Source organism: Choristoneura fumiferana, chromosome 13, assembly GCF_025370935.1.
Source record: "Choristoneura fumiferana chromosome 13, NRCan_CFum_1, whole genome shotgun sequence".
Taxonomy (NCBI): domain Eukaryota; kingdom Metazoa; phylum Arthropoda; class Insecta; order Lepidoptera; family Tortricidae; genus Choristoneura; species Choristoneura fumiferana.
The window spans coordinates 3,591,348-3,610,648 of record NC_133484.1 but is presented as its reverse complement, the minus strand read 5'-3'; positions in this window follow the sequence as shown (position 1 = coordinate 3,610,648).

Below are 19,301 nucleotides of genomic sequence, written 5' to 3'. Positions count from 1 at the left end.
CTTGTACGTCGCTATCTCGATGGGAACTATTTTCCGGGAATATAAACTATTCTGTTTCTCTATATCCATCTAGGGCCATAAAATACCCCATAGTAATTTTAGTTCAACGGGCTAAGCGTGTAGAGGTAATAGACAGACAGAGGTATTTTCGCATTGCAATACAATAAATTACATAATTTATCTTACTACATAATTCCAATCTTTATTGAGCACCAAATAGTGTAAAAACACAGTAGGTACATAAGAATAATGTTACAAGGCAAGCACAGCTATAGGCAGTTTTATTGCTTCAAAACGATCTCTTTATTGTATTATTTATATTTATAATATTTAAATAGTACATAATAGGCCTTTTCCCAGCAGTGAGACACAAAAATAGGCTAATAATTTTTTTTAAAAAATAGTACATTACTGTAGAGGCCGGGAAGTAGGGGGTTGCCGGCCAAGCAGATATTGATGCGATAGATAGGGATGCGAGGCCGGCAACCCTACGTTCCGGCCGAGGCTTGTATAGTGCTTTTATCAAACATGACATGAAATAAAATAAAAAAAAAACAAGAAATCAAGCATGGCGGGACGCTAGTCTGGTCGCCCTGTTGCGTGCGCGCGTGTCGCGCTGGCTGCTTTCGGCTGACAAGGGCGGTGCTGCTGTGGCTGGCGGAAGTGCCAGCGATCGCACATTGAAACAAAAGACGGTCGTATTGCCGGCCAGCGGCCGAAAAAAATGTATGAAATCTCTTTGCAGGCCGCTAGAGTGACCGCGCGCAGGCTGCCGAGCCGCAGCGCCTGCAGCGCGATACTTCTCGGCCACATTTGTAACACACCGTCAATATTTGGTGTCATATTTGAGAAAAGTTAAATTATAAATAAACCATCATATAATAATTTATACTTACTTTTAAATTTGCACGGAATCACAAAGTAGGTAGATAGGATCCAATTGGCAATTGACTATTTTTCTGACAAAGAAACTGTCATTAAAATGTTTAAAGTACTTATTTAATTTGTCGGTAATACCAATAAGTTTAGTTTTAAAACCGTTTGCGCACGTGTAACACACACACATAGGAACACTCCAAACCGCAATGTTTTTCTTCCGCCCATCACTCCACCACTGACACGTATGGAGACGAAGAAATAATTAAACAAATGTCATTGGTAACGTGAAATCAATACCGCCCTTAGCAACACGCAAACAAAGAAATCATTGAACAGGCTTAGAATATGGAATAAAACCAGAACCGTGTCAGCGTATGAATATAAGGCGATAACATCTCTCAATCTCTGTTTAAAAAAATATATATACCTCGTTGAGTTTCTTGCCGGATTCTTCTCAGCAGAGGTTTTTCCGACCCGGTGGTAGATTTTTATTGACATTCATAAGTGCTTGTTGTAGCCTAAATTGAATAAAGATATTTTGACTTTGACTTTGACTTTGAATTAAAAAAAAAAACCGACTACCTTAAAAACTAAAAGGAAGAAAATAAGGTGACTAATAATTATCTCATTAACATGATGTTTTTACTCAGCAAAGTTTATTCTCTAATTATCTCCAAAAAGTAAGATAAACTTTTAAATACAGCCTGTATTTTTGATACTACCTCAAACTTTATGGGTAACTTATGGGTTCTCTAATAATCACGTTTTATTATGTTTTAGTAAAAAAAAATAGACTTATTATTTTCCTTACAAAATTAATTAGCACGCAATGTATCACTACGTGATACTATTTTGTTTTTATTCAAGACGTTGCACTTGTTGACGTGACAGCTGTCACAGAACGCTTCTCTCTCGTATCAAATTATTGTACGCATTACATTGCTGCTCGAAAATATTTCAAAAATTAATTACGCTCTGGTAGTTGATTCTAAATTAACAATTTGTTTTGATATCGGTTCACAGCATTAAATTTTCGTCTGGTTACAGTTTGAGGTAGTATCAAAAATACACGCTGTATACACTTAAGTCTACGTGTACTATCAGCTGTAAAAATATTGGTTACCTAATTCGTTAGCACCTTATATAATACGAAAAAGTTATAGTCGCTTCTGGTATTCGCTTATGGCTCTATATTCTAAATGATCAGATATTAATGTCAGGGGGAATGGGGTAGGTATATTATGTTTCCGCCTACTCAATTAATATTTGGGCCATTATACTGATTATGTTATTATCAGTTGATTTCGGGGAGATTTTCTCTTGTTTATTTGAAAGGTATGTGCCGTGTTGTATCCAGTTTTATATATAGTATTCTATTCCGGAATAGTACGAGAGTACCTCTTCGCGTCATCATTATCATCAACCTATAGCAGTTCGCTACTGGGAATACAATACAATACAATAACTCTTTAATGCACACACACCACACTTAGTAAGCAGTACAAAAACACAGGTATACCGAGATTTATCAAGATAAGCACTATGCGGCCTTATCGCTTCAGACACCTTTACAATAGATAGAAAGAAGGATACATTTTAGCAGGATGTGCAATTTACAGTAGATTAGAGCAATATCAAGAATACATAAAACTAGCTATACAAATACACATACACTACACAACAATCCAAATAACTAGATAGATTCTTATAACTGACATTTATGTAAATTATAATTTAATGGGTTATTGAATGAATAAATAAACTAAACTAAACTAAGTCAGATAAATAACAACATATGAAAAAACCAGCCAAGAGCGTGTCAGACACGCCCGAAATAGGGTTCCGTAGCCATTACGAAAATATAAAATATTTTTTTTAAATGATTTCGTATTTTGTACGGAATATTCCAAGTTTAGGTATATTTTATACCTTAGGCTGCTATTTACTCTTGAACTACTAATAATTCTTAAGAAAACTTAACCGTTATAGTTTTCCTTGTACGTTTGATATACCTACTACTATCCTGAATTATGAAAATTTTCACTTTAAAGTTGAATATTTCGCAAACAAATCACTGAATCGAAAAATCGTTTTAGCAACCCCCTAATGGTTTTAAAATACCTTTCAAACAATACCCCACACTACAAGATTGGATGAGAAAAAAAACACCCCCACTTTACGTCTATGGAAGTAACTCTGTAAAAAAAATTTTTTTTTTTAATTTTTTATTATACCATTTTGTCGGCATAGTTTACATATATATTCGTGCAAAATTACAGCTTTCTAGCATTGATAGTCCCTGAGCAAAGCCGCGGATGGACAGAGGATGGACAGACAGACATACAGACATGGCGAAACTATATGGGTTCCTTTTTTGCCATTTTGGCTACGGAACCCTAAAAACTAACTGTACCATAGCATAGCATGGGCATCGGCTTCCTCCAATGAACAACAATGTGCCCTGTCTTTGGCTGGACGCATCCAGCTTCTAGCTCTTCCCGTAGATGTTTTAAAAGGTGACCTGTGTGAAGGAATCTAGATAACTTACTTTTACTTTGCGGAGGTCCATATCAATGCACTGAAACAAACTTTGCTTTGGTGAGCAAAGTAATTATTTCAGTTTATTTTCCCGATTTTAACACTGTGGTATGGAATGGACTGTAAGGGGAATTCGCCACACTATTTTCCTAAGGAAGTCGTTATGGTTCAAAACCAACCATAAAAAAAATCATACAACAAAAAAAACTATTCTATTCAATTCTATTCTAATCCTTACTAGTCGACAAGTAAGGCCACAAGGCTTTTGCAGTGACTTATAAGAAGAATTCTAAATATTCGTAAGGTACACGTACATTACCTAGGTACTCACTTATATATGTCATATTTATTTGAATACGATTCAGTGTTAAAACGAGTATTAAAAATCATGTAAAAAAACATGCGTTGCCAACCTCGCCTAAAATGGGATACCTCAAGTGCCAGTAATTTCACCGGCTGTCTTACTCTCCACGCCGAAACACAACAGTGCAAGTACTGCTGCTTCACGGCAGGATTAGCGAGCAAGAAAGAAAGACTAACATTCTGGTAGTTCTCAAATGAAAACTGAGAATTTCAAGCATTCAAGCATCACGTTAAACAATCTACTATTTAAAATCTCAAGAAGCGAGTAAAACTCTAATGTAAAAAAGTATTTTCCGTCTAAGTACCCTTTTATTTTAAGCATCAATTAACTTCAATGTCGTTTTCTATTGTCTTTAGGATGACGGCTTGTTTACAATGAAAAACGAACAATTATATTTCAGGTAAACCTCAAATAGGAGGTAGGTTCAGCAGCATTTTTTAAATCATATAAATGAGTATTGATAAGATTAACAATGGATTTAATGTTTATTGGGTTCACTGGGCGGATTGAGTATGAAATATTACTGAAGTGACAGTCTTCTCTCATTGTTCTTGTCTCAATATTGTATTGTTGTATTATTAACAAGCATTCTATGGTCAAGTAATTTATGTGTAACTACTAACTAACTGTAACAATAAGACATGTTGTCAGTTAACTAATTGTTATTAGGTAACAAATTTATGACAAAGTTTTTAGTCAGATGTTCCCATGGATAGTAAATGGTGGAACATCATACCCTCCCGAGTACTGATTTTTTTCAACAAACTTAGCGTTTAAGACCTAGACTTGGTTGACCTGCTTTGTTATTTTGGACTTTATTTCAAAAATTCTTACAACTCTTTATTCTTTTAACAATTTGTACTTTATAAAGTACATTCGGCCGTTATTCTTAGTGTTAATTGATCCTTTATAAAGTACGCGAGGACTTAAGAGGATACCTAATCCGTTTGACAATCTGGACATCTGGAGCTTATTTGGCTAACTCTTTGTTTGAGAACTATACGGACACCCCCTGTAATGACTAAAATAAGTAAATAAATAACCGATTGGTTTAACTTTGCATCTCAAAACTTTTTTGCAGTTTAAAACCTGCGTTGCGAGACTTACACCTTTTTACATTGTAAGGTTTTTGATGGGATTATTTATTTACCATTAGGCAGTAAAGTACAAGCTGCAAATTTAAGTATACAAATCATAAGTCACATTATATAATTTAACTTAAATATGATAAAAGAGACACGAAAATAGTTCCTCGCAAAAGTATTAATAAACATTCATTTGAAACTAATTTCAACAGTAGTCGCAGATAGGCCAATCTACCCTATACTTTTATGCTCCGTTGTTTTCAAAATAACAATTGAACCATTCATCTAAAATGAATTTACAAAATCGTTTCACACGCGAGCTCCCAGGACATAAGCGGGCCATAAAAATTATATATACACCCATTTACAGATGAAACAGTATACGCTGGCGCGGAGCCAATACAATTATATTGTGTGTAAGTGGATCCACATCTAAATAACGGAGCCGGCTACACGGTAGATTACCTTTTGCGAAGGATTAAGTGGGCCAGATATGGCACAGTTTCAGCGTTACTGTTGTTATGGACAAATATTGGCTGAAGCTGCCATCAGCCGTGGTGGCCTAGTGGTTTGACGAATGGCTTCTCAAGCAGATGATCCTGGGCTCAAGTCCGAGCTCGCATCTCTTGAGCTCTAGGTTAGAAATGTGACTGAGTTACTATAAAGGTATGGTACTGCGATGGTTCCGATCCAAAGTGGAGCTTGGCCTCCGACTAGTGTTGCCAGGTGTTCGGTATTTTACCGAACCGTTCGGTATATTAGCACTGTGTTAGCTGTTCGGTATAAGAAAAATACCGAAGTATGGGCGGTTCGCTATTTTTTTCTGATAAAATTTTCTCCCTAATAAACCATTCAACTGTCAGATTTTACGCAATCGACAATCGATGGTGCCGCTTCGTTGGAAGCGCTTTTTTGCTCACTCTTCGGACCTGGCAACACTGCCTTCGACACCAAAGAACACCACTCTGTACCGGGACACGTCTCGCCACTTCGGTTGCTGGAACTGGGCGATATCCATCTCAAACTGAGACCCTATTGTCTACCCGCTGACTTTCAGGATCGCATTCATGATCTCTTTCTACCCTCGTCTATGTGTGACGGAAAGATGTGGTGAAAACAATAAAATTGTGATTCCAAGTGTTATAGATAATAAGGGCTCTGGTCCATCTACAGGTATCTGGGCCTCCTCCACCTGTGCCCTATTTCACGAAGCTACAATTTACAAGCGGTAGTCTTTGTTTAACAGTATGTATTGAAAAGAGACTACCGCTTGTAAAATAAATTGTAAGTTGTAGCCTCGTGAAATGGGCCTCTGGCCGTCTATTATATACGTACGCCTCATTGCTTGATCCTCATCCATCCTCTCAGGGTCCATATGGACTCTTATAATTATTTTCGCAATTCGTAATGTGATAATTGTCATTATGTTTTGTTTTTCATAAATCTTTTTTCTCAGAATCCCTCAATTGTTCAGAATTGTTATAAAACAAACCTAACCTAACCTACAAGAACCATCATAGTTTCTAAAAAACTCATTTTTTTATTCGACTGGATGGCAAACAAGCATGTTGGTCTCCTGATGGTAAGAGATCACCACAGCCCATAAACATCTGCAACACCAGGGTTATTGCAGATGCGTTGCCAACCTAGAGGCCTAAGATGGGATACCTCAAGTGCCAGTAATTTCACCGGCTGTCTTACTCTCCACGCCGAAACACAATAGTGCAAGCACTGCTGCTTCACGGCAGGATTAGCGAGCAAGATGGTGGTAGCAATCCGGGCGGACCTTGCACAAGGTCCTACCACCTGCAAAATATCATACTTTCGACGAGAAGAAAATTATGAAAAACTAAAATTTTGCGAAAATTACGAGAGTAGATGCGCAACGATCTTCTCAACGTGGCTAAGCCAGCGCAACCTTGCTGCCCTGAATTCTTCGATGATGTTCAAGTTTCATACAAGTATGCACACAAAAAAATAGAATTATTTTAAAACAAAACGTATGTTTTTCTGCCTTGCAAAGGTGAATGTCAAAGTAGGTAAACACCTTCAAAATAAACAATCCAACGAATATCAAGTTAACAAAAGCTTGCCAAGTGTTTATAAATTAGAAGTGCGAGTCTTTTACGTCGTGTAGGTAAATGAGAGGTGTAATTTGTTTGAAAAAGTATTTTTGATCAATTACAATTTGAGACCTTAAGGATCGCGAACTTTGGGAATGACTCTTCAACGAAAACATTTAGGGGCTGTTTCACCATCCATTGATTAGTTTTGACGGATAAATGTGATGCCGTCTCTGTTTGTTTTGTTCGAATAGACGGAGACGGTATCACATTATCCGTCAGTTGAAATTAATCAATGGGTGGTGAAACAGCCCCTTAAAATAGCGATCCCGTTAATTATTTAACGATCAAGGCTAAAATTTCATGCCCCTTGAGGTCTGGAGTGCTAAAACATTAATTTTAAGAACTTATTTAGGCACTAGAATTTATCTGCGGCTTGCGTGAACCATAAAATCTGGAAGTTGAACTAAAATTGATGACTTTACCAAATTTACTAGGGAATTCTCGCAAAAAAATATGCTCCGAAGTAATAAATTCGCAATCGGTAATGAAATCCTAAGTCGCCATACGCAGTAAAATAACAGACAACTACACAAAAATAGCGTTAAGTTTTTATATCTATAAATAGATCTATCATGGTGTCACCTTAGAAATAACTCCTTTGACGTAGATATTTTATCTCTATCTGCTATCTGCACAAATGCATTAATCTACAAGGCCGTATTTTATTACAACTGTGGTTCATGAACATAAAATATAAAATTAACATCGTAAATTGATTTTAAATTATTAAAAAAAAAACTCCTTTATTGAACTAAATAGATATTAAAGATTCTTCGTCCTCTGTTTGTATTCCATAACTAATTTAGAATACTTGGCTTCTCGTACCTTTATCCAAATATTATGATTGTTTTTTTTTTTTAGTATTTTTGTATTTTTTATTTCAACTCCAAATTTGTTACTTTTACAGGTATCCCGTGAAACCATATCGAAATTTCTCTTTATGAGAGCGGAACATAGATATCGCTAGTGCTGCTGCTTAAGTAGCGTAATAGATAAAAAGCAACCTGAGATATGTATACATAGGAAAAATTCTTGTGTAGATTTCTGTCCAGCGGTGGTGTAGGGGTTATAGCACGCAGCACGGATTGCTGAGGACCTAGGTTCGATTCCCAGCGCTGGTCTCTTTTTCTTGTTTTTCTGTGCATCCATGTCTCAGTTTGTATTTTCGATATTTATCTAAATATCTTCACACGTTTCTTATTTGCGGCTAGAGCTCCAACAATAACTTCATTAATTACTATATTATTCTTCATTTTTCCTTACTTTACCTTTTATTAATCTCACTACATATATTGGCTACTATTGGATTGAATTTCGGTTCGTAAGGTGGAAAGCGTACTAACTATACCTACTTTGAATGACCGTACTCTTGCAATGTTTAATCTTATACGTTTTTCATTGTGTCTATATGTTTCTTTATTAATTTGTAAAGAATGATTTTAATATTTTTCGGGTAAGTATGATATTTTATGTTTATCTATCTAGGCCAACGTCCTGCTCCTATCCAAGGTCCTATTGTATTACTAAATTATGCCGTAGCATGTCATTCACGCTGCTATATAAATTTTGGCCAGCCAATATCCGAAAATATCATTAAAAACAAAGTGATCATTTGCCTAGTGTCATTAAGCATATCGATTAAGTATGGTATCAAAAGCCTATAAACATTTTATATACAGTCGAACATATTGAATCGTGACCCAGGGTGGAACCTTTTAAATAAATAAATAAATATCACGGGACAATTCACACCAATTGACCTAGTCCCAAAGTAAGCTTAGCAAAGCTTGTGTTATGGGTACTAAGCAACGGATAAATATAATTATGTAGATAGATACATACTTAAAACATATTAAACACCCAAGACCCGTGAAAAACATTCGTATTTTTCATACAAACCCGACACGGGAATTGAACCCGGGACCTCAAGCGTCGTAGTCAGGTTTTCTAACCACTATGCCATCTGGTCGTTTGGTCTGGTCGTGGTGGTGGTGGTCTGGTCGTCTTTTAATAATCAATTTCACAATGATTTCCTAGACAATAGTATGAGATGCGTAGGACGTGACGTGATGTAGTATGTGAGCGTAGGATGCCCACCAACGAGATGGGCGCATGACCTGGTTAAAGCCGCGGGTTCACGGTGGATGCAGGCCGCTGCCAACCGAGGCAACTGGAGGTCTATGGGGGAGGCCTATGTCCAACAGTGGACGTCTTACGGCAGAGACGATGATGATGATGAATATGAAATGTCAACATGACATTAGTAGCACAAAGGTTTCACCCTGGGTCATGACATGATTCAATATGCTCGACTGTACCTGGATTTAATTGAACAATGGCGTAGATTATACCAATTCATTTGGTTCTAGTGGTTTACCGGTCGATGCTTACTCTTGTCTATTTATACCCACTCTTAGATACAGTATCATGGATGTGCGTTTTTTTTTATTCGACTGGATGGCAAACGAGCAAGTGGGTCTCCTGATGATAAGGGTATTGCAGGATGCGATGCGTAACCTAGAGGCCTAAGATGGGATACCTCAAGTGCCAGTAATTTCACCGGCTGTCTTACTCTCCACGCCGAAACACAACAATGCAGCACTGCTGATTCAAGGCAGGATTAGCGAGCAAGATGGTGGTAGCAATCCGGGCGGACCTTGCACAAGGTCCTACCACCTGCAAAAGAATTGAATGAATTTACTGAATTTGATTTATCATCATCATTATCATCATCATCAGTCCATAGGAGTCTGCTGCTGGACATAGACCTCCCCCAATGAGCGCCATTGCATCCTATCCTCGGATTGACGCATCCAGCCTCTACCAGCAGCTTTTCAAAGATCATCACTCCACCTGGCCGGAGGACGTCTTACACTACGTTTGCCGAGACACGGTCGTTCTTGGTAAATTTTTAAAAATCTCAATTACCGGAACACAATTCGAATTATGCAAAAATATTCATAGGCCCTAATAATCGTTTAGCAACACTTAACACTGCAAGCTATAAACACATCGGCTCAACGCGATTATATTGGCGTCTAGCCAATTTTAATTTCGTATAGAGTTGCATATTTCTAGAACAGAGCTGCATATCTCGTGGAGATACGACCAAGCTCCTGTGTAAATATGCACTTTGGTGCTGTGTATTTTGGAGATTATATGCATGTGTTAAGAAATTGGACTTGCAGATATGTTTTAGCGAGAGGTGAGTTAGTGTTCTCGCGGAATGGCTGAGGATTTCATCTTACATTGTAGCTAAAACTCTGAGGCGACGAAACAAGTTTGCTCAATGTTTTGACGCTAAATTGTAATTTTCATAAAACAAAATAATAATAAAAGTGTAAATATTATCGTGTGTACCTTCCACGTCGACGTTACTTTTTACCCGACTGCCAGACGGAGGGTTATTTTTTCGAGTGTATGTTTATACTAAATGTTACGTATTTCATCGTTCTCGGACAGTGCCCTCTATTTTTGCTTTAAATTAAAATAATATACCACAGGAACGCATTACAAGGATCATCAGCCGGAAGACGTCCACTGCAGAATAAAGGCCTTCCCCTTAGAACGCCCCAATGAACACCAACGTGTGTCATAAATGTTTCAAGTCCAGCAGTGGTGTAGCGGTGTAGTACACGGCACGGAATGCCGAGGACCTGGGTTCGATTCCCAGTGCTGGTCTTATTTTTTTGGTTTTTCTGTGCATCTATATTTCAGTTTGTATTTTCAATTTAGGTTTTACGAGATGACCGTAAAATTAAAAAGTTGGAATTGAAATAAAAATACAAAAAGATTAAAAAAAAATCTTAATGTTTAAGTTCTTTATATCAAAAAAGGCTAGTAATTTACAAGTGGGGTCAGTTAAAGCATGTGAAGGTCTCTACCCACTACATCGTATCATACTATGACCGTACTAGGAACGTATCAGGCACGAAATGTAACGCATTACGAACTACAACATGTCAACTGCGTGTCATATCTATAAGAAGCGTATCGGCACCGTTTTAGACGCTCCGTGCATGGCACGCGACGGCGTCGGTTGGCTAACCACTCACGTGCTTTGAGCAACTAGGGTTGCCAAATATATTTTAGCAAAATGCTTCTATCGAAAATACAAACTGAAATATAGATGCACAGAAAAACCAGAAAAATAACACCAGCGCTGGGAATCGAACCCAGGTCCTCGGCATTCCGTGCCGTGTGCTATACCGCTACACCACCGCTGGACAACGATACAGACACGAATTTCTCCTATGCACCTCATATCTCAGCTTGTGTTGTTTCTTATTTAGCCACTTAAGCAGCGACACTAGCGACATCTATGCCGTAGCCCTCATCGAGAAACTTTTCGGCACTCCATCGGAACTAACCGCTCACCGGCAAGAGATATCGTTATTAAGCAATCAAATTAAGATTGGTTTTTGGAATCCTTTTGTATTTTTTTTTTTTGTTTTTTTTTGGTGAACGGTTGACATTGTAAGTAAAGAAAAGCCAGTTCATTTGGAGGGAACATGACAGCCTACGAATAAATGATTCGGAGCCATAGCCTAAGTGAAGACGTAAAAATTGTTATCATTAACTTCGTGAGAGAACCGTTCTTAGTCTGTCGTAAAACTGCGCATTCTTTTGAATTTGGCTGTACGCTAGCATTGTAAGGATAAGCCCGGGCATGCATATTTTACACAAAATCATCTCAATCTATATGTCGGCGGCCGATCGTAAACTCCGCCAGATCACGAAATTCCTAGGCATATCGTGAAATGGCGCCATTTCATGAATTGGCTAAGGGGCAACCGTCATATCGTTCAAAACTCACTGTTTATTTTACCGATTTGGCCAGCTTAGGCAGATCATGAAATTCCTAGGCATATCATGAAATGCCACCATGTCGGTTCTGGTAGTGGTCACAATTCATACTAACCACTCCTAGCTTCGCTCGTCGTACCTAATTTTTTTTTTCAGCATATCACGATGTGCCCGGTATAGAGCTAGGAATATCGACGAATGCGTTGCTCTAATCGATCTGCCGTATTGTTTCTCAGGCACATCGTGATATGCCTGGCCAACTTTTAGGCATATCATGAAATGGCGGCATTTCACGATATACCTAGGAATTTCGTGATCTGGCGGATTTTACGATCGGCCGCCGACATATGTACGTCCCACTGCAGGGCACAGGCCTCCTCTCAGAATCAGAAAGCTAGGGCCGTAGTTCCCATGAGCCCATGAGCCTCACCCTCTTACAATACCTACAATGTAACAACTCTTTGTTGCATACCAACACAGAAGCAGTACAGAAAACAGGTATATACGAGTACATAGAGATCCTACCTTACCTTTTGACCTATGGACAAAATGCATTTGAATTTTTGCAGGTTTTTGCAGGTGGTAGGACCTTGTGCAAGGTCCGCCCGGATTGCTACCACCATCTTGCTCGCTAATCCTGCCGTGAAACAGCAGTGCTTGCACTGTTGTGTTTCGGCGTGGAGAGTAAGACAGCCGGTGAAATTACTGGCACTTGAGGTATCCCATCTTAGGCCTCTAGGTTGGCAACGCATCTGCAATACCCCTGGTGTTGCAGATGTTTATGGGCGGTGGTGATCTCTTAACATCAGGAGATTCACTTGCTCGTTTGCCATACAGTCGAATAAAAAAAAATTAACTGTAAATAATTACTTTGCTCACCTGCGATCTTACAATAGCAAGCGTCTATGCAACAAATATGAGTTCATACACTTCCTTTACATCATACAGACCCAACCTATCACCACCACCACACAACGTTGATGCGTTTCGAATTCAATCAGAGTTCATTCTCAGAGCAATACAACCGTTCACCATGCTACCAGGTGTAAGATGTTTGTTGCATAAATAATAGACGTATGATGATCATAAGGTCGCGGGTGAGCAAAGTAATTATTTTAATGCAAACTAAAAGATTTTTTATGCTTACCCGCGACCATTATGATAGCTAATATGACATGAGTCTAACATCTGGTAGCATGGTCCACGGTTGTGTGTTGCGCTGAAAATGCGCTCTGGTTGAGTTCGAAACGCGTCAGTGTAGTGTGGTGGTGGTGATAGTTGGGTTTGTATGATTTGTATGTGTTCTTACAGTGTGGAGTGGAGCTGCAGGAACTGCATGAACACGCATATTTTGCATAAACTTAGTTATCATAAGGTGGCGGGTGAGCAAAGAAATTCTTTTAGTTCATTGATATGGACTTTCGCAAAGTAAACCCTGATTGAATAAATTAACCTATTTGTGACTCATATTTAATCATCTAGAGACATTTCCGCTTTTTACTGTAACAAAACTATGAGGCATAAATATCTAATCTTCTTTTATAGTTTTACTTCAATTGCTCCTTTTATATTGGCCGTAATAAATGTATATCACAGTGACTCAACATCAATACAATCTAGGTCATATCAATATAGCTCGTATAATAAATCTGACAAGAATTTATTGCTTTGTACGATGAAGCAGATTCAAACGCATGGTTTAATTTCTAGTTAGGAATCAGCAGTCTGTCTAATACTGACTCACATAAAATTCTTAATCCCATTTTTAAACTGCTACTGATTTGTGTAATAGGTAATGTCATATCATTCTCCATATTTTTTTCATCATAACTTTTTTGTTCATAAACTTTTATGGTTACCAACTCAACTCATAAAACAAGTACAATACGGATAAAGAAGACTTATTGTCAAACTGTAAAATTGCACGGGAAACATCGTCAGACTTCGAATAATATTTAAAATAAAAAAATCACGGGACAATTCACACCAATTGACCTAGTCCCATTAGAAAAGCTTGTGTTATTATACATATAGATATAGATACATACTTAAATACATATTAAACACCCAAGACCCGAGAACAAACATTCGTATTTCTCATACGAATATCTGCCCCGACACGGGAATCGAACCCGGGACCTCAAGCATCGTAGTCAGGTTCTCTAACCACTAGGAAATAATAATATTTAAGACTTAAAAAGTTATGTGAGAAAATGTGCACTCGTTCGATATTTGACCTGGTCTCTCAGAGCATCGTGGGTTCAAATCCGGCAACGCAACTTAAAGTTTTTCAGAACTTATGTACGAAATAAAAATTTTAGTTCACAAATAATCAATTTTTCATCAATGTGGAATACATCTGTCCCTTTTTCAATTCCATTTTAATTAGTACAGTGTAGGTAGGTACATTCTTCATTTCATACAGAATACAGTCTGTATCAATCAGCTAGTTACACTCTACCAGACATCATAAACACCAATCACGATCGGCCATTAACGTCCGTGTACACTCGGTCTTAGAATTGATCACGCTATCTATCAAAATTACACAGCACTCCAACCCTTACGGGAACGCGACATAAACTATAATGGCATGTATCAATTTTAAAGCGCAATGTAAAGTTAGGATGTGAACAGAGAGGTTCAAAGCTGAATAAGTGGATTATAATAAAAATGTTTTGAATAGAGTTTTGTTTGTAGCATATTTTAACCTTTTAACCGGCACGGTCAGTCACAGCCTTTTTTTTTTTGCTGTTTTTACTATACTCGTAACTCTTACAGGTTGTTACTAAGCTAAGGATTTTTTCTTCTAATGCAAAAAAAAACATATCAAGATCGAGCTTTAAAATTTAAGCACTGTTTCACCACTCATTAATAATTTTTATGCGAAGATATCTGTGCTGCGGTCTTCTTTTGTTTTGTCCGAAAAAACAGAGACGACACTGTCTCTCACATATCAATGAGTGGTGAACCAGACTCTTAGTCAAATAAATGACAAATAAAATAAGGTACAATCTTTATTATCATGTAACGGGCAAGAACCCATCCACACTAAACCCAGCCCGAATAAAAAGCAATGTCAGTAGATGAATGTTCTTTCATGACTCATTAAAAACGGCCAGTCTCCACAATTACTTATTATTTGTACCCCCCACTCTGTTCGGCTTGTTTGTTCGAGTCTTCATTTCCGGTAATATTTCAGGGGATATCACTGGCTTTAACATTTTTTATGTACGTTTCTACTCTTTCAGCTGTGCCGTTTGTATGCGGAGGTTTTGGTGTCCAACTGTAGGCCGAATTTCTGTTAATTAGGTTTATTTAGTTGACTTTTAGTTTTTTTTTATACTTACTCTTTTTTTGGAAATAATTCTTATATTGACACAAAGTTTGGGATTGATATTTTAGAAAATATTTTGATATTCGTCCTTGTATCTTAATCCTCATTGCTGAAGGTCGTGAATCCTTTTTCGCACAATCGCTCTCTATTTGCCACGGCTTCGTGGACATTGATCTATCCAGGGCATCAAGCTTCTTCCTCTCGGTCACTTGACGTGAACCTTATCGATCTGTTTTGATTTATCATACTAGAGTAGTACATTAACTTCTTCTGCTTAAAGCGTCACTTCATCATTGACAGTTGGCAGTCAGCTCCTTAAATCTCGTCCTATCCACTGCCAACTTAAATAGCCGTTCGACTGCCATGCCAGATCTCTGAAATAGATAATTCAGTAGCAAATTTTTCCACGAGTTCTAACTCCTAAAATTATAATCGTTTAGGTACCAGGTACTCTACATTTTGTACGGGTGTTCAGTACGTATAGCAAGTTAGTGAAGACCTATGAATTCCTATTTCCTATATTTTGAATTCCTATGAGTTGCGGGAAACCGGTAGATGCCAGTGGCGAGTGGCGAGTTGTCGTTCATTGTGGCGTTCTAAGAGGGAGGCCTTTGTTCAGCAGTGGACGTCTTCCGGCTGATGATGATGATGAAGATGATGAATTCCTATTGGCTAGATTTAATGGTCTAGTCAAGGGTAGACTAGTGGTTGTATAAATCTAAGCTAAGAGTACCTCCTATCATGAAGATTTTGACCTGACAGACAAAAATCGTAAACCACTACTCTTATCTAAATTACAAACCGCCCTAACAATAAATACGAAGACCGACACTGAATCAGTTATATTTACTTGAATTGTGGAGTTGCATTCAATATTCAGTGCTGCTCAACCGGCCGAGCTCATATTTTAGGGGGTTGCTTTATGTGCGGTGGGGGGACGTCAAAACAAGGCGATAGCCTATCGTAAAGCATAGGGGGGTAGTAACGTGGAAAAGCGATGGGCGATATACTGTTCTTTAGTGCTGCCGTGTGTTTAGTGTAAACAAACTACCCTTGGTTCTTATAACAACATCAGATTTGCGAAATATTATATCATCATCATCAACCGGGAGACGACGTCCACTACTGAACAAAGGCCTCCCCCTTATCACGCCACAGACAACTCGCTACTTGCATCCACCAGTTTCCCGCAACTCTCACGATGTCGTCAGTCCACCTGGTGGGAGGTCTGCCAACGCTACGCCTTCCGGTTCGTGGTCGCCACTCGAGAACTTTTCTCTCCCAACGGTTATCTCTTCTTCGAGCGATGTGATCTGTCCATGAATTGCCACTTCAACTTGCATATTTTTCCTACAAAGTATGTCGGTGACTTTACTCGTAGTTCTTCGACGAGTTTCCGCATCCCAGATTCTATCATCATCATCATCATGTCAGCCGAAAGACGTCCACTGCTGGACATAGGCCTCCCCCAAGGCCTCTCCCAGATTCTATGGCGCAAAGAAACTCCAAGCATATCTCATAATAAATATTATATGTCGGCCTATAAAAGACCTCCTCTTCGAAAAAGACTAGCTGCAAGATTACCAAGCAAACCTTCAACAATATTTTAGACTATTACGGTCATTATTAATTTTATGATTTAATTTGAGCTTTTCTTAAGTCAAGGTACGCGGAACAAACCCCAAATGTTAATCATAAAACCTATTGAGAAGACGCCAATTAAAATGGTCATTAAATACAACGTGCAATTTTACAAGTTTTTATTTAGTTTCACCTGTCCCGTTGTCTTCCTGTCTGTCTGTATGTCTGTAATCAAATATTGCAAGTTAAATTTGACCAACTTCCAGTAGTCAGATTAACTTGAAATTTGGAATACTTATGTAAATCACGTGACAATACAATAATCTAGTAGTGACATCCTAGTAGTCCAGCCAGGGTCGTCTCAGCAGGACGGAACTCTTCAACGGTTAATTCAAATTCAAATATTTATTGATAGGTTGTGATTGTAAGTTAGTATACATAAGTTCTTATTGTTACATTTAGTACGTCACAATCTGCCAGGGTCCAGCATACAATATTTCGATCTTACAAACTAAGTACATAGAGATGATTGGCGACTAAAAATAAAATTTACTACAAAAAGATCAACACAATGACAGTAATAGCTCATGAAGGTAAAAAAAAATGAATCAAAATGATTGAATTCTAGAATTAAATTGAAAATAATCAATAAGAAATGTAAGATATTAGTTAAACAAAATAATAACAATTTAAATAAGATATAAGATAGGCAAGGATCACACCATTCTATTTTAGAAACGGATACAAAATTCAGATCTATTGTCAAGAAGACATTAATATTTAAATAATGTCAATATTATTTCGATTCATAATAATAATAGCATCGACTTGAAATTTGGTATGCAAATTTAATTTGGGTGACAATGCAAGTACAGTAAACAAAAAGTATAGTCAACAAAAAAAGCTTTTTTTATGGTTAGGTTATTATTGTACCTCAGATCGCTACACGCAATCGAAGTGCTATTTTCATTAATAAAATATGTATTTCCGGATACTTGCCGCTTTCTTCCAAATTACAACTGAATAATACTGATTCATGCCACACTTCTAAAACTAAAAAACTATCTTGTCATAAATAACATAATTCGTTACATGAAAATTTGCAAGCGACTCCTATTGACCGAAGTGGATGACAAAGTTAAAAAAGTCTAACGCAAATTTTTCTTTTCCTTGCTTTGAACAGTAGAATATATTATGAATACACTGAATAATAGTTGTTTTTCCGCCCCGCGTTTATCCTTGTCGTTGTTAAACGTGGGTTATTAGCGCCCTCTGTGAGAAATTACAGGTAAGTACTGTTTGTTTCGGAACGAGGAAATATGGCTGCCGGTAGAACAAATTCTTTACAAATATTATAAACTTATTGCTCGCATTGGCTTCGAACGGATGAATTATTAAAAAAAATCAAACAATTTTACAAAGTGAGAAGCAGAGTGTATAATTTGATCATAAACTCAGTTTACACTTGACTTAACCATAAAACTTCACCTGCGGCTCGAGTGGATAGGTACATACGTCTCGGGTAAAAGCAAAATAGCACGCTATATTTCTACGCACGCTACATTCTATTCCTTTTTGGTATGTAGATAGCTGGATCTCGGTAGTAAAAATTTGATAACTTTTTATTTAAATTTTCTCCTTGAATTTTTACACTTTTTTTTTTGAAATAAAATAATCAAATTTCCTTTTAATGGCAAAGCCAAAACAAAAACAAACAAATTAGGTAATAATATGTTGTAAATGTATCAATTTTCTAATTTATTCTGAAGAAATGTAATCAGTGGAAAATAACATTGATTTTATTGAAATGAACAAAATTTTCTTTGAATTTAAGGTTCCGTATTTCAAGTACGGTTCAGATTTTAAATTGTATTATCAAAACATTTGGGACATAAAAACAAAACCTATTATGTTTTTTTTTTAATTTAAGGTGCAGATGTTAATATCGGACAGACTTTTTCCCGAGGTAGTAATATTTAAGAAAACTTAACGAATATTCAAATTTCATCATCATCATCCCAGCTTATATACGTCCCACTGCAGTGCTGGACACAGGCCTCCTCTCAGAATGCTTATTGATTACTACATATACACTATACACTAAAAGCTTACTGATTAGTCAGTCTTATCACTGAATTTCACATAAAGTGTTTTTGTGGGATTTTATTTTATATGATACCAAGTAAAGTTATTGATGATAGTCTAACGTTTGGACACAAATTGGAAAGTTGAATATAATCTTAAATTCTTGTGAAGTCCCAAGTACCGCGTGTTACTCGAGCTTGGCATTTTTTTAAATTTACCTTGAGCAATATCCTCGAGGTAATTACAAGAAACAATCTGTAAAGTAATAAGCTCAAAGCAAATAAAGTATTTGATCCGATACGAATAAGAATAATGATAAATTCTTTATTGTAATTGAACATTCGAGATCATATACAATGGAGTGTAATGTAATTCTTGTTAACAAGTTGTTCAATTTGTACTTAATTTTGATTTGTTACAAAAAAGATTCCGATAAGCAAATTTATTGCAAGATTTTTTCCGAGGTACAAATTTTTTATTGAAGCTAAAAGAATTGAGAG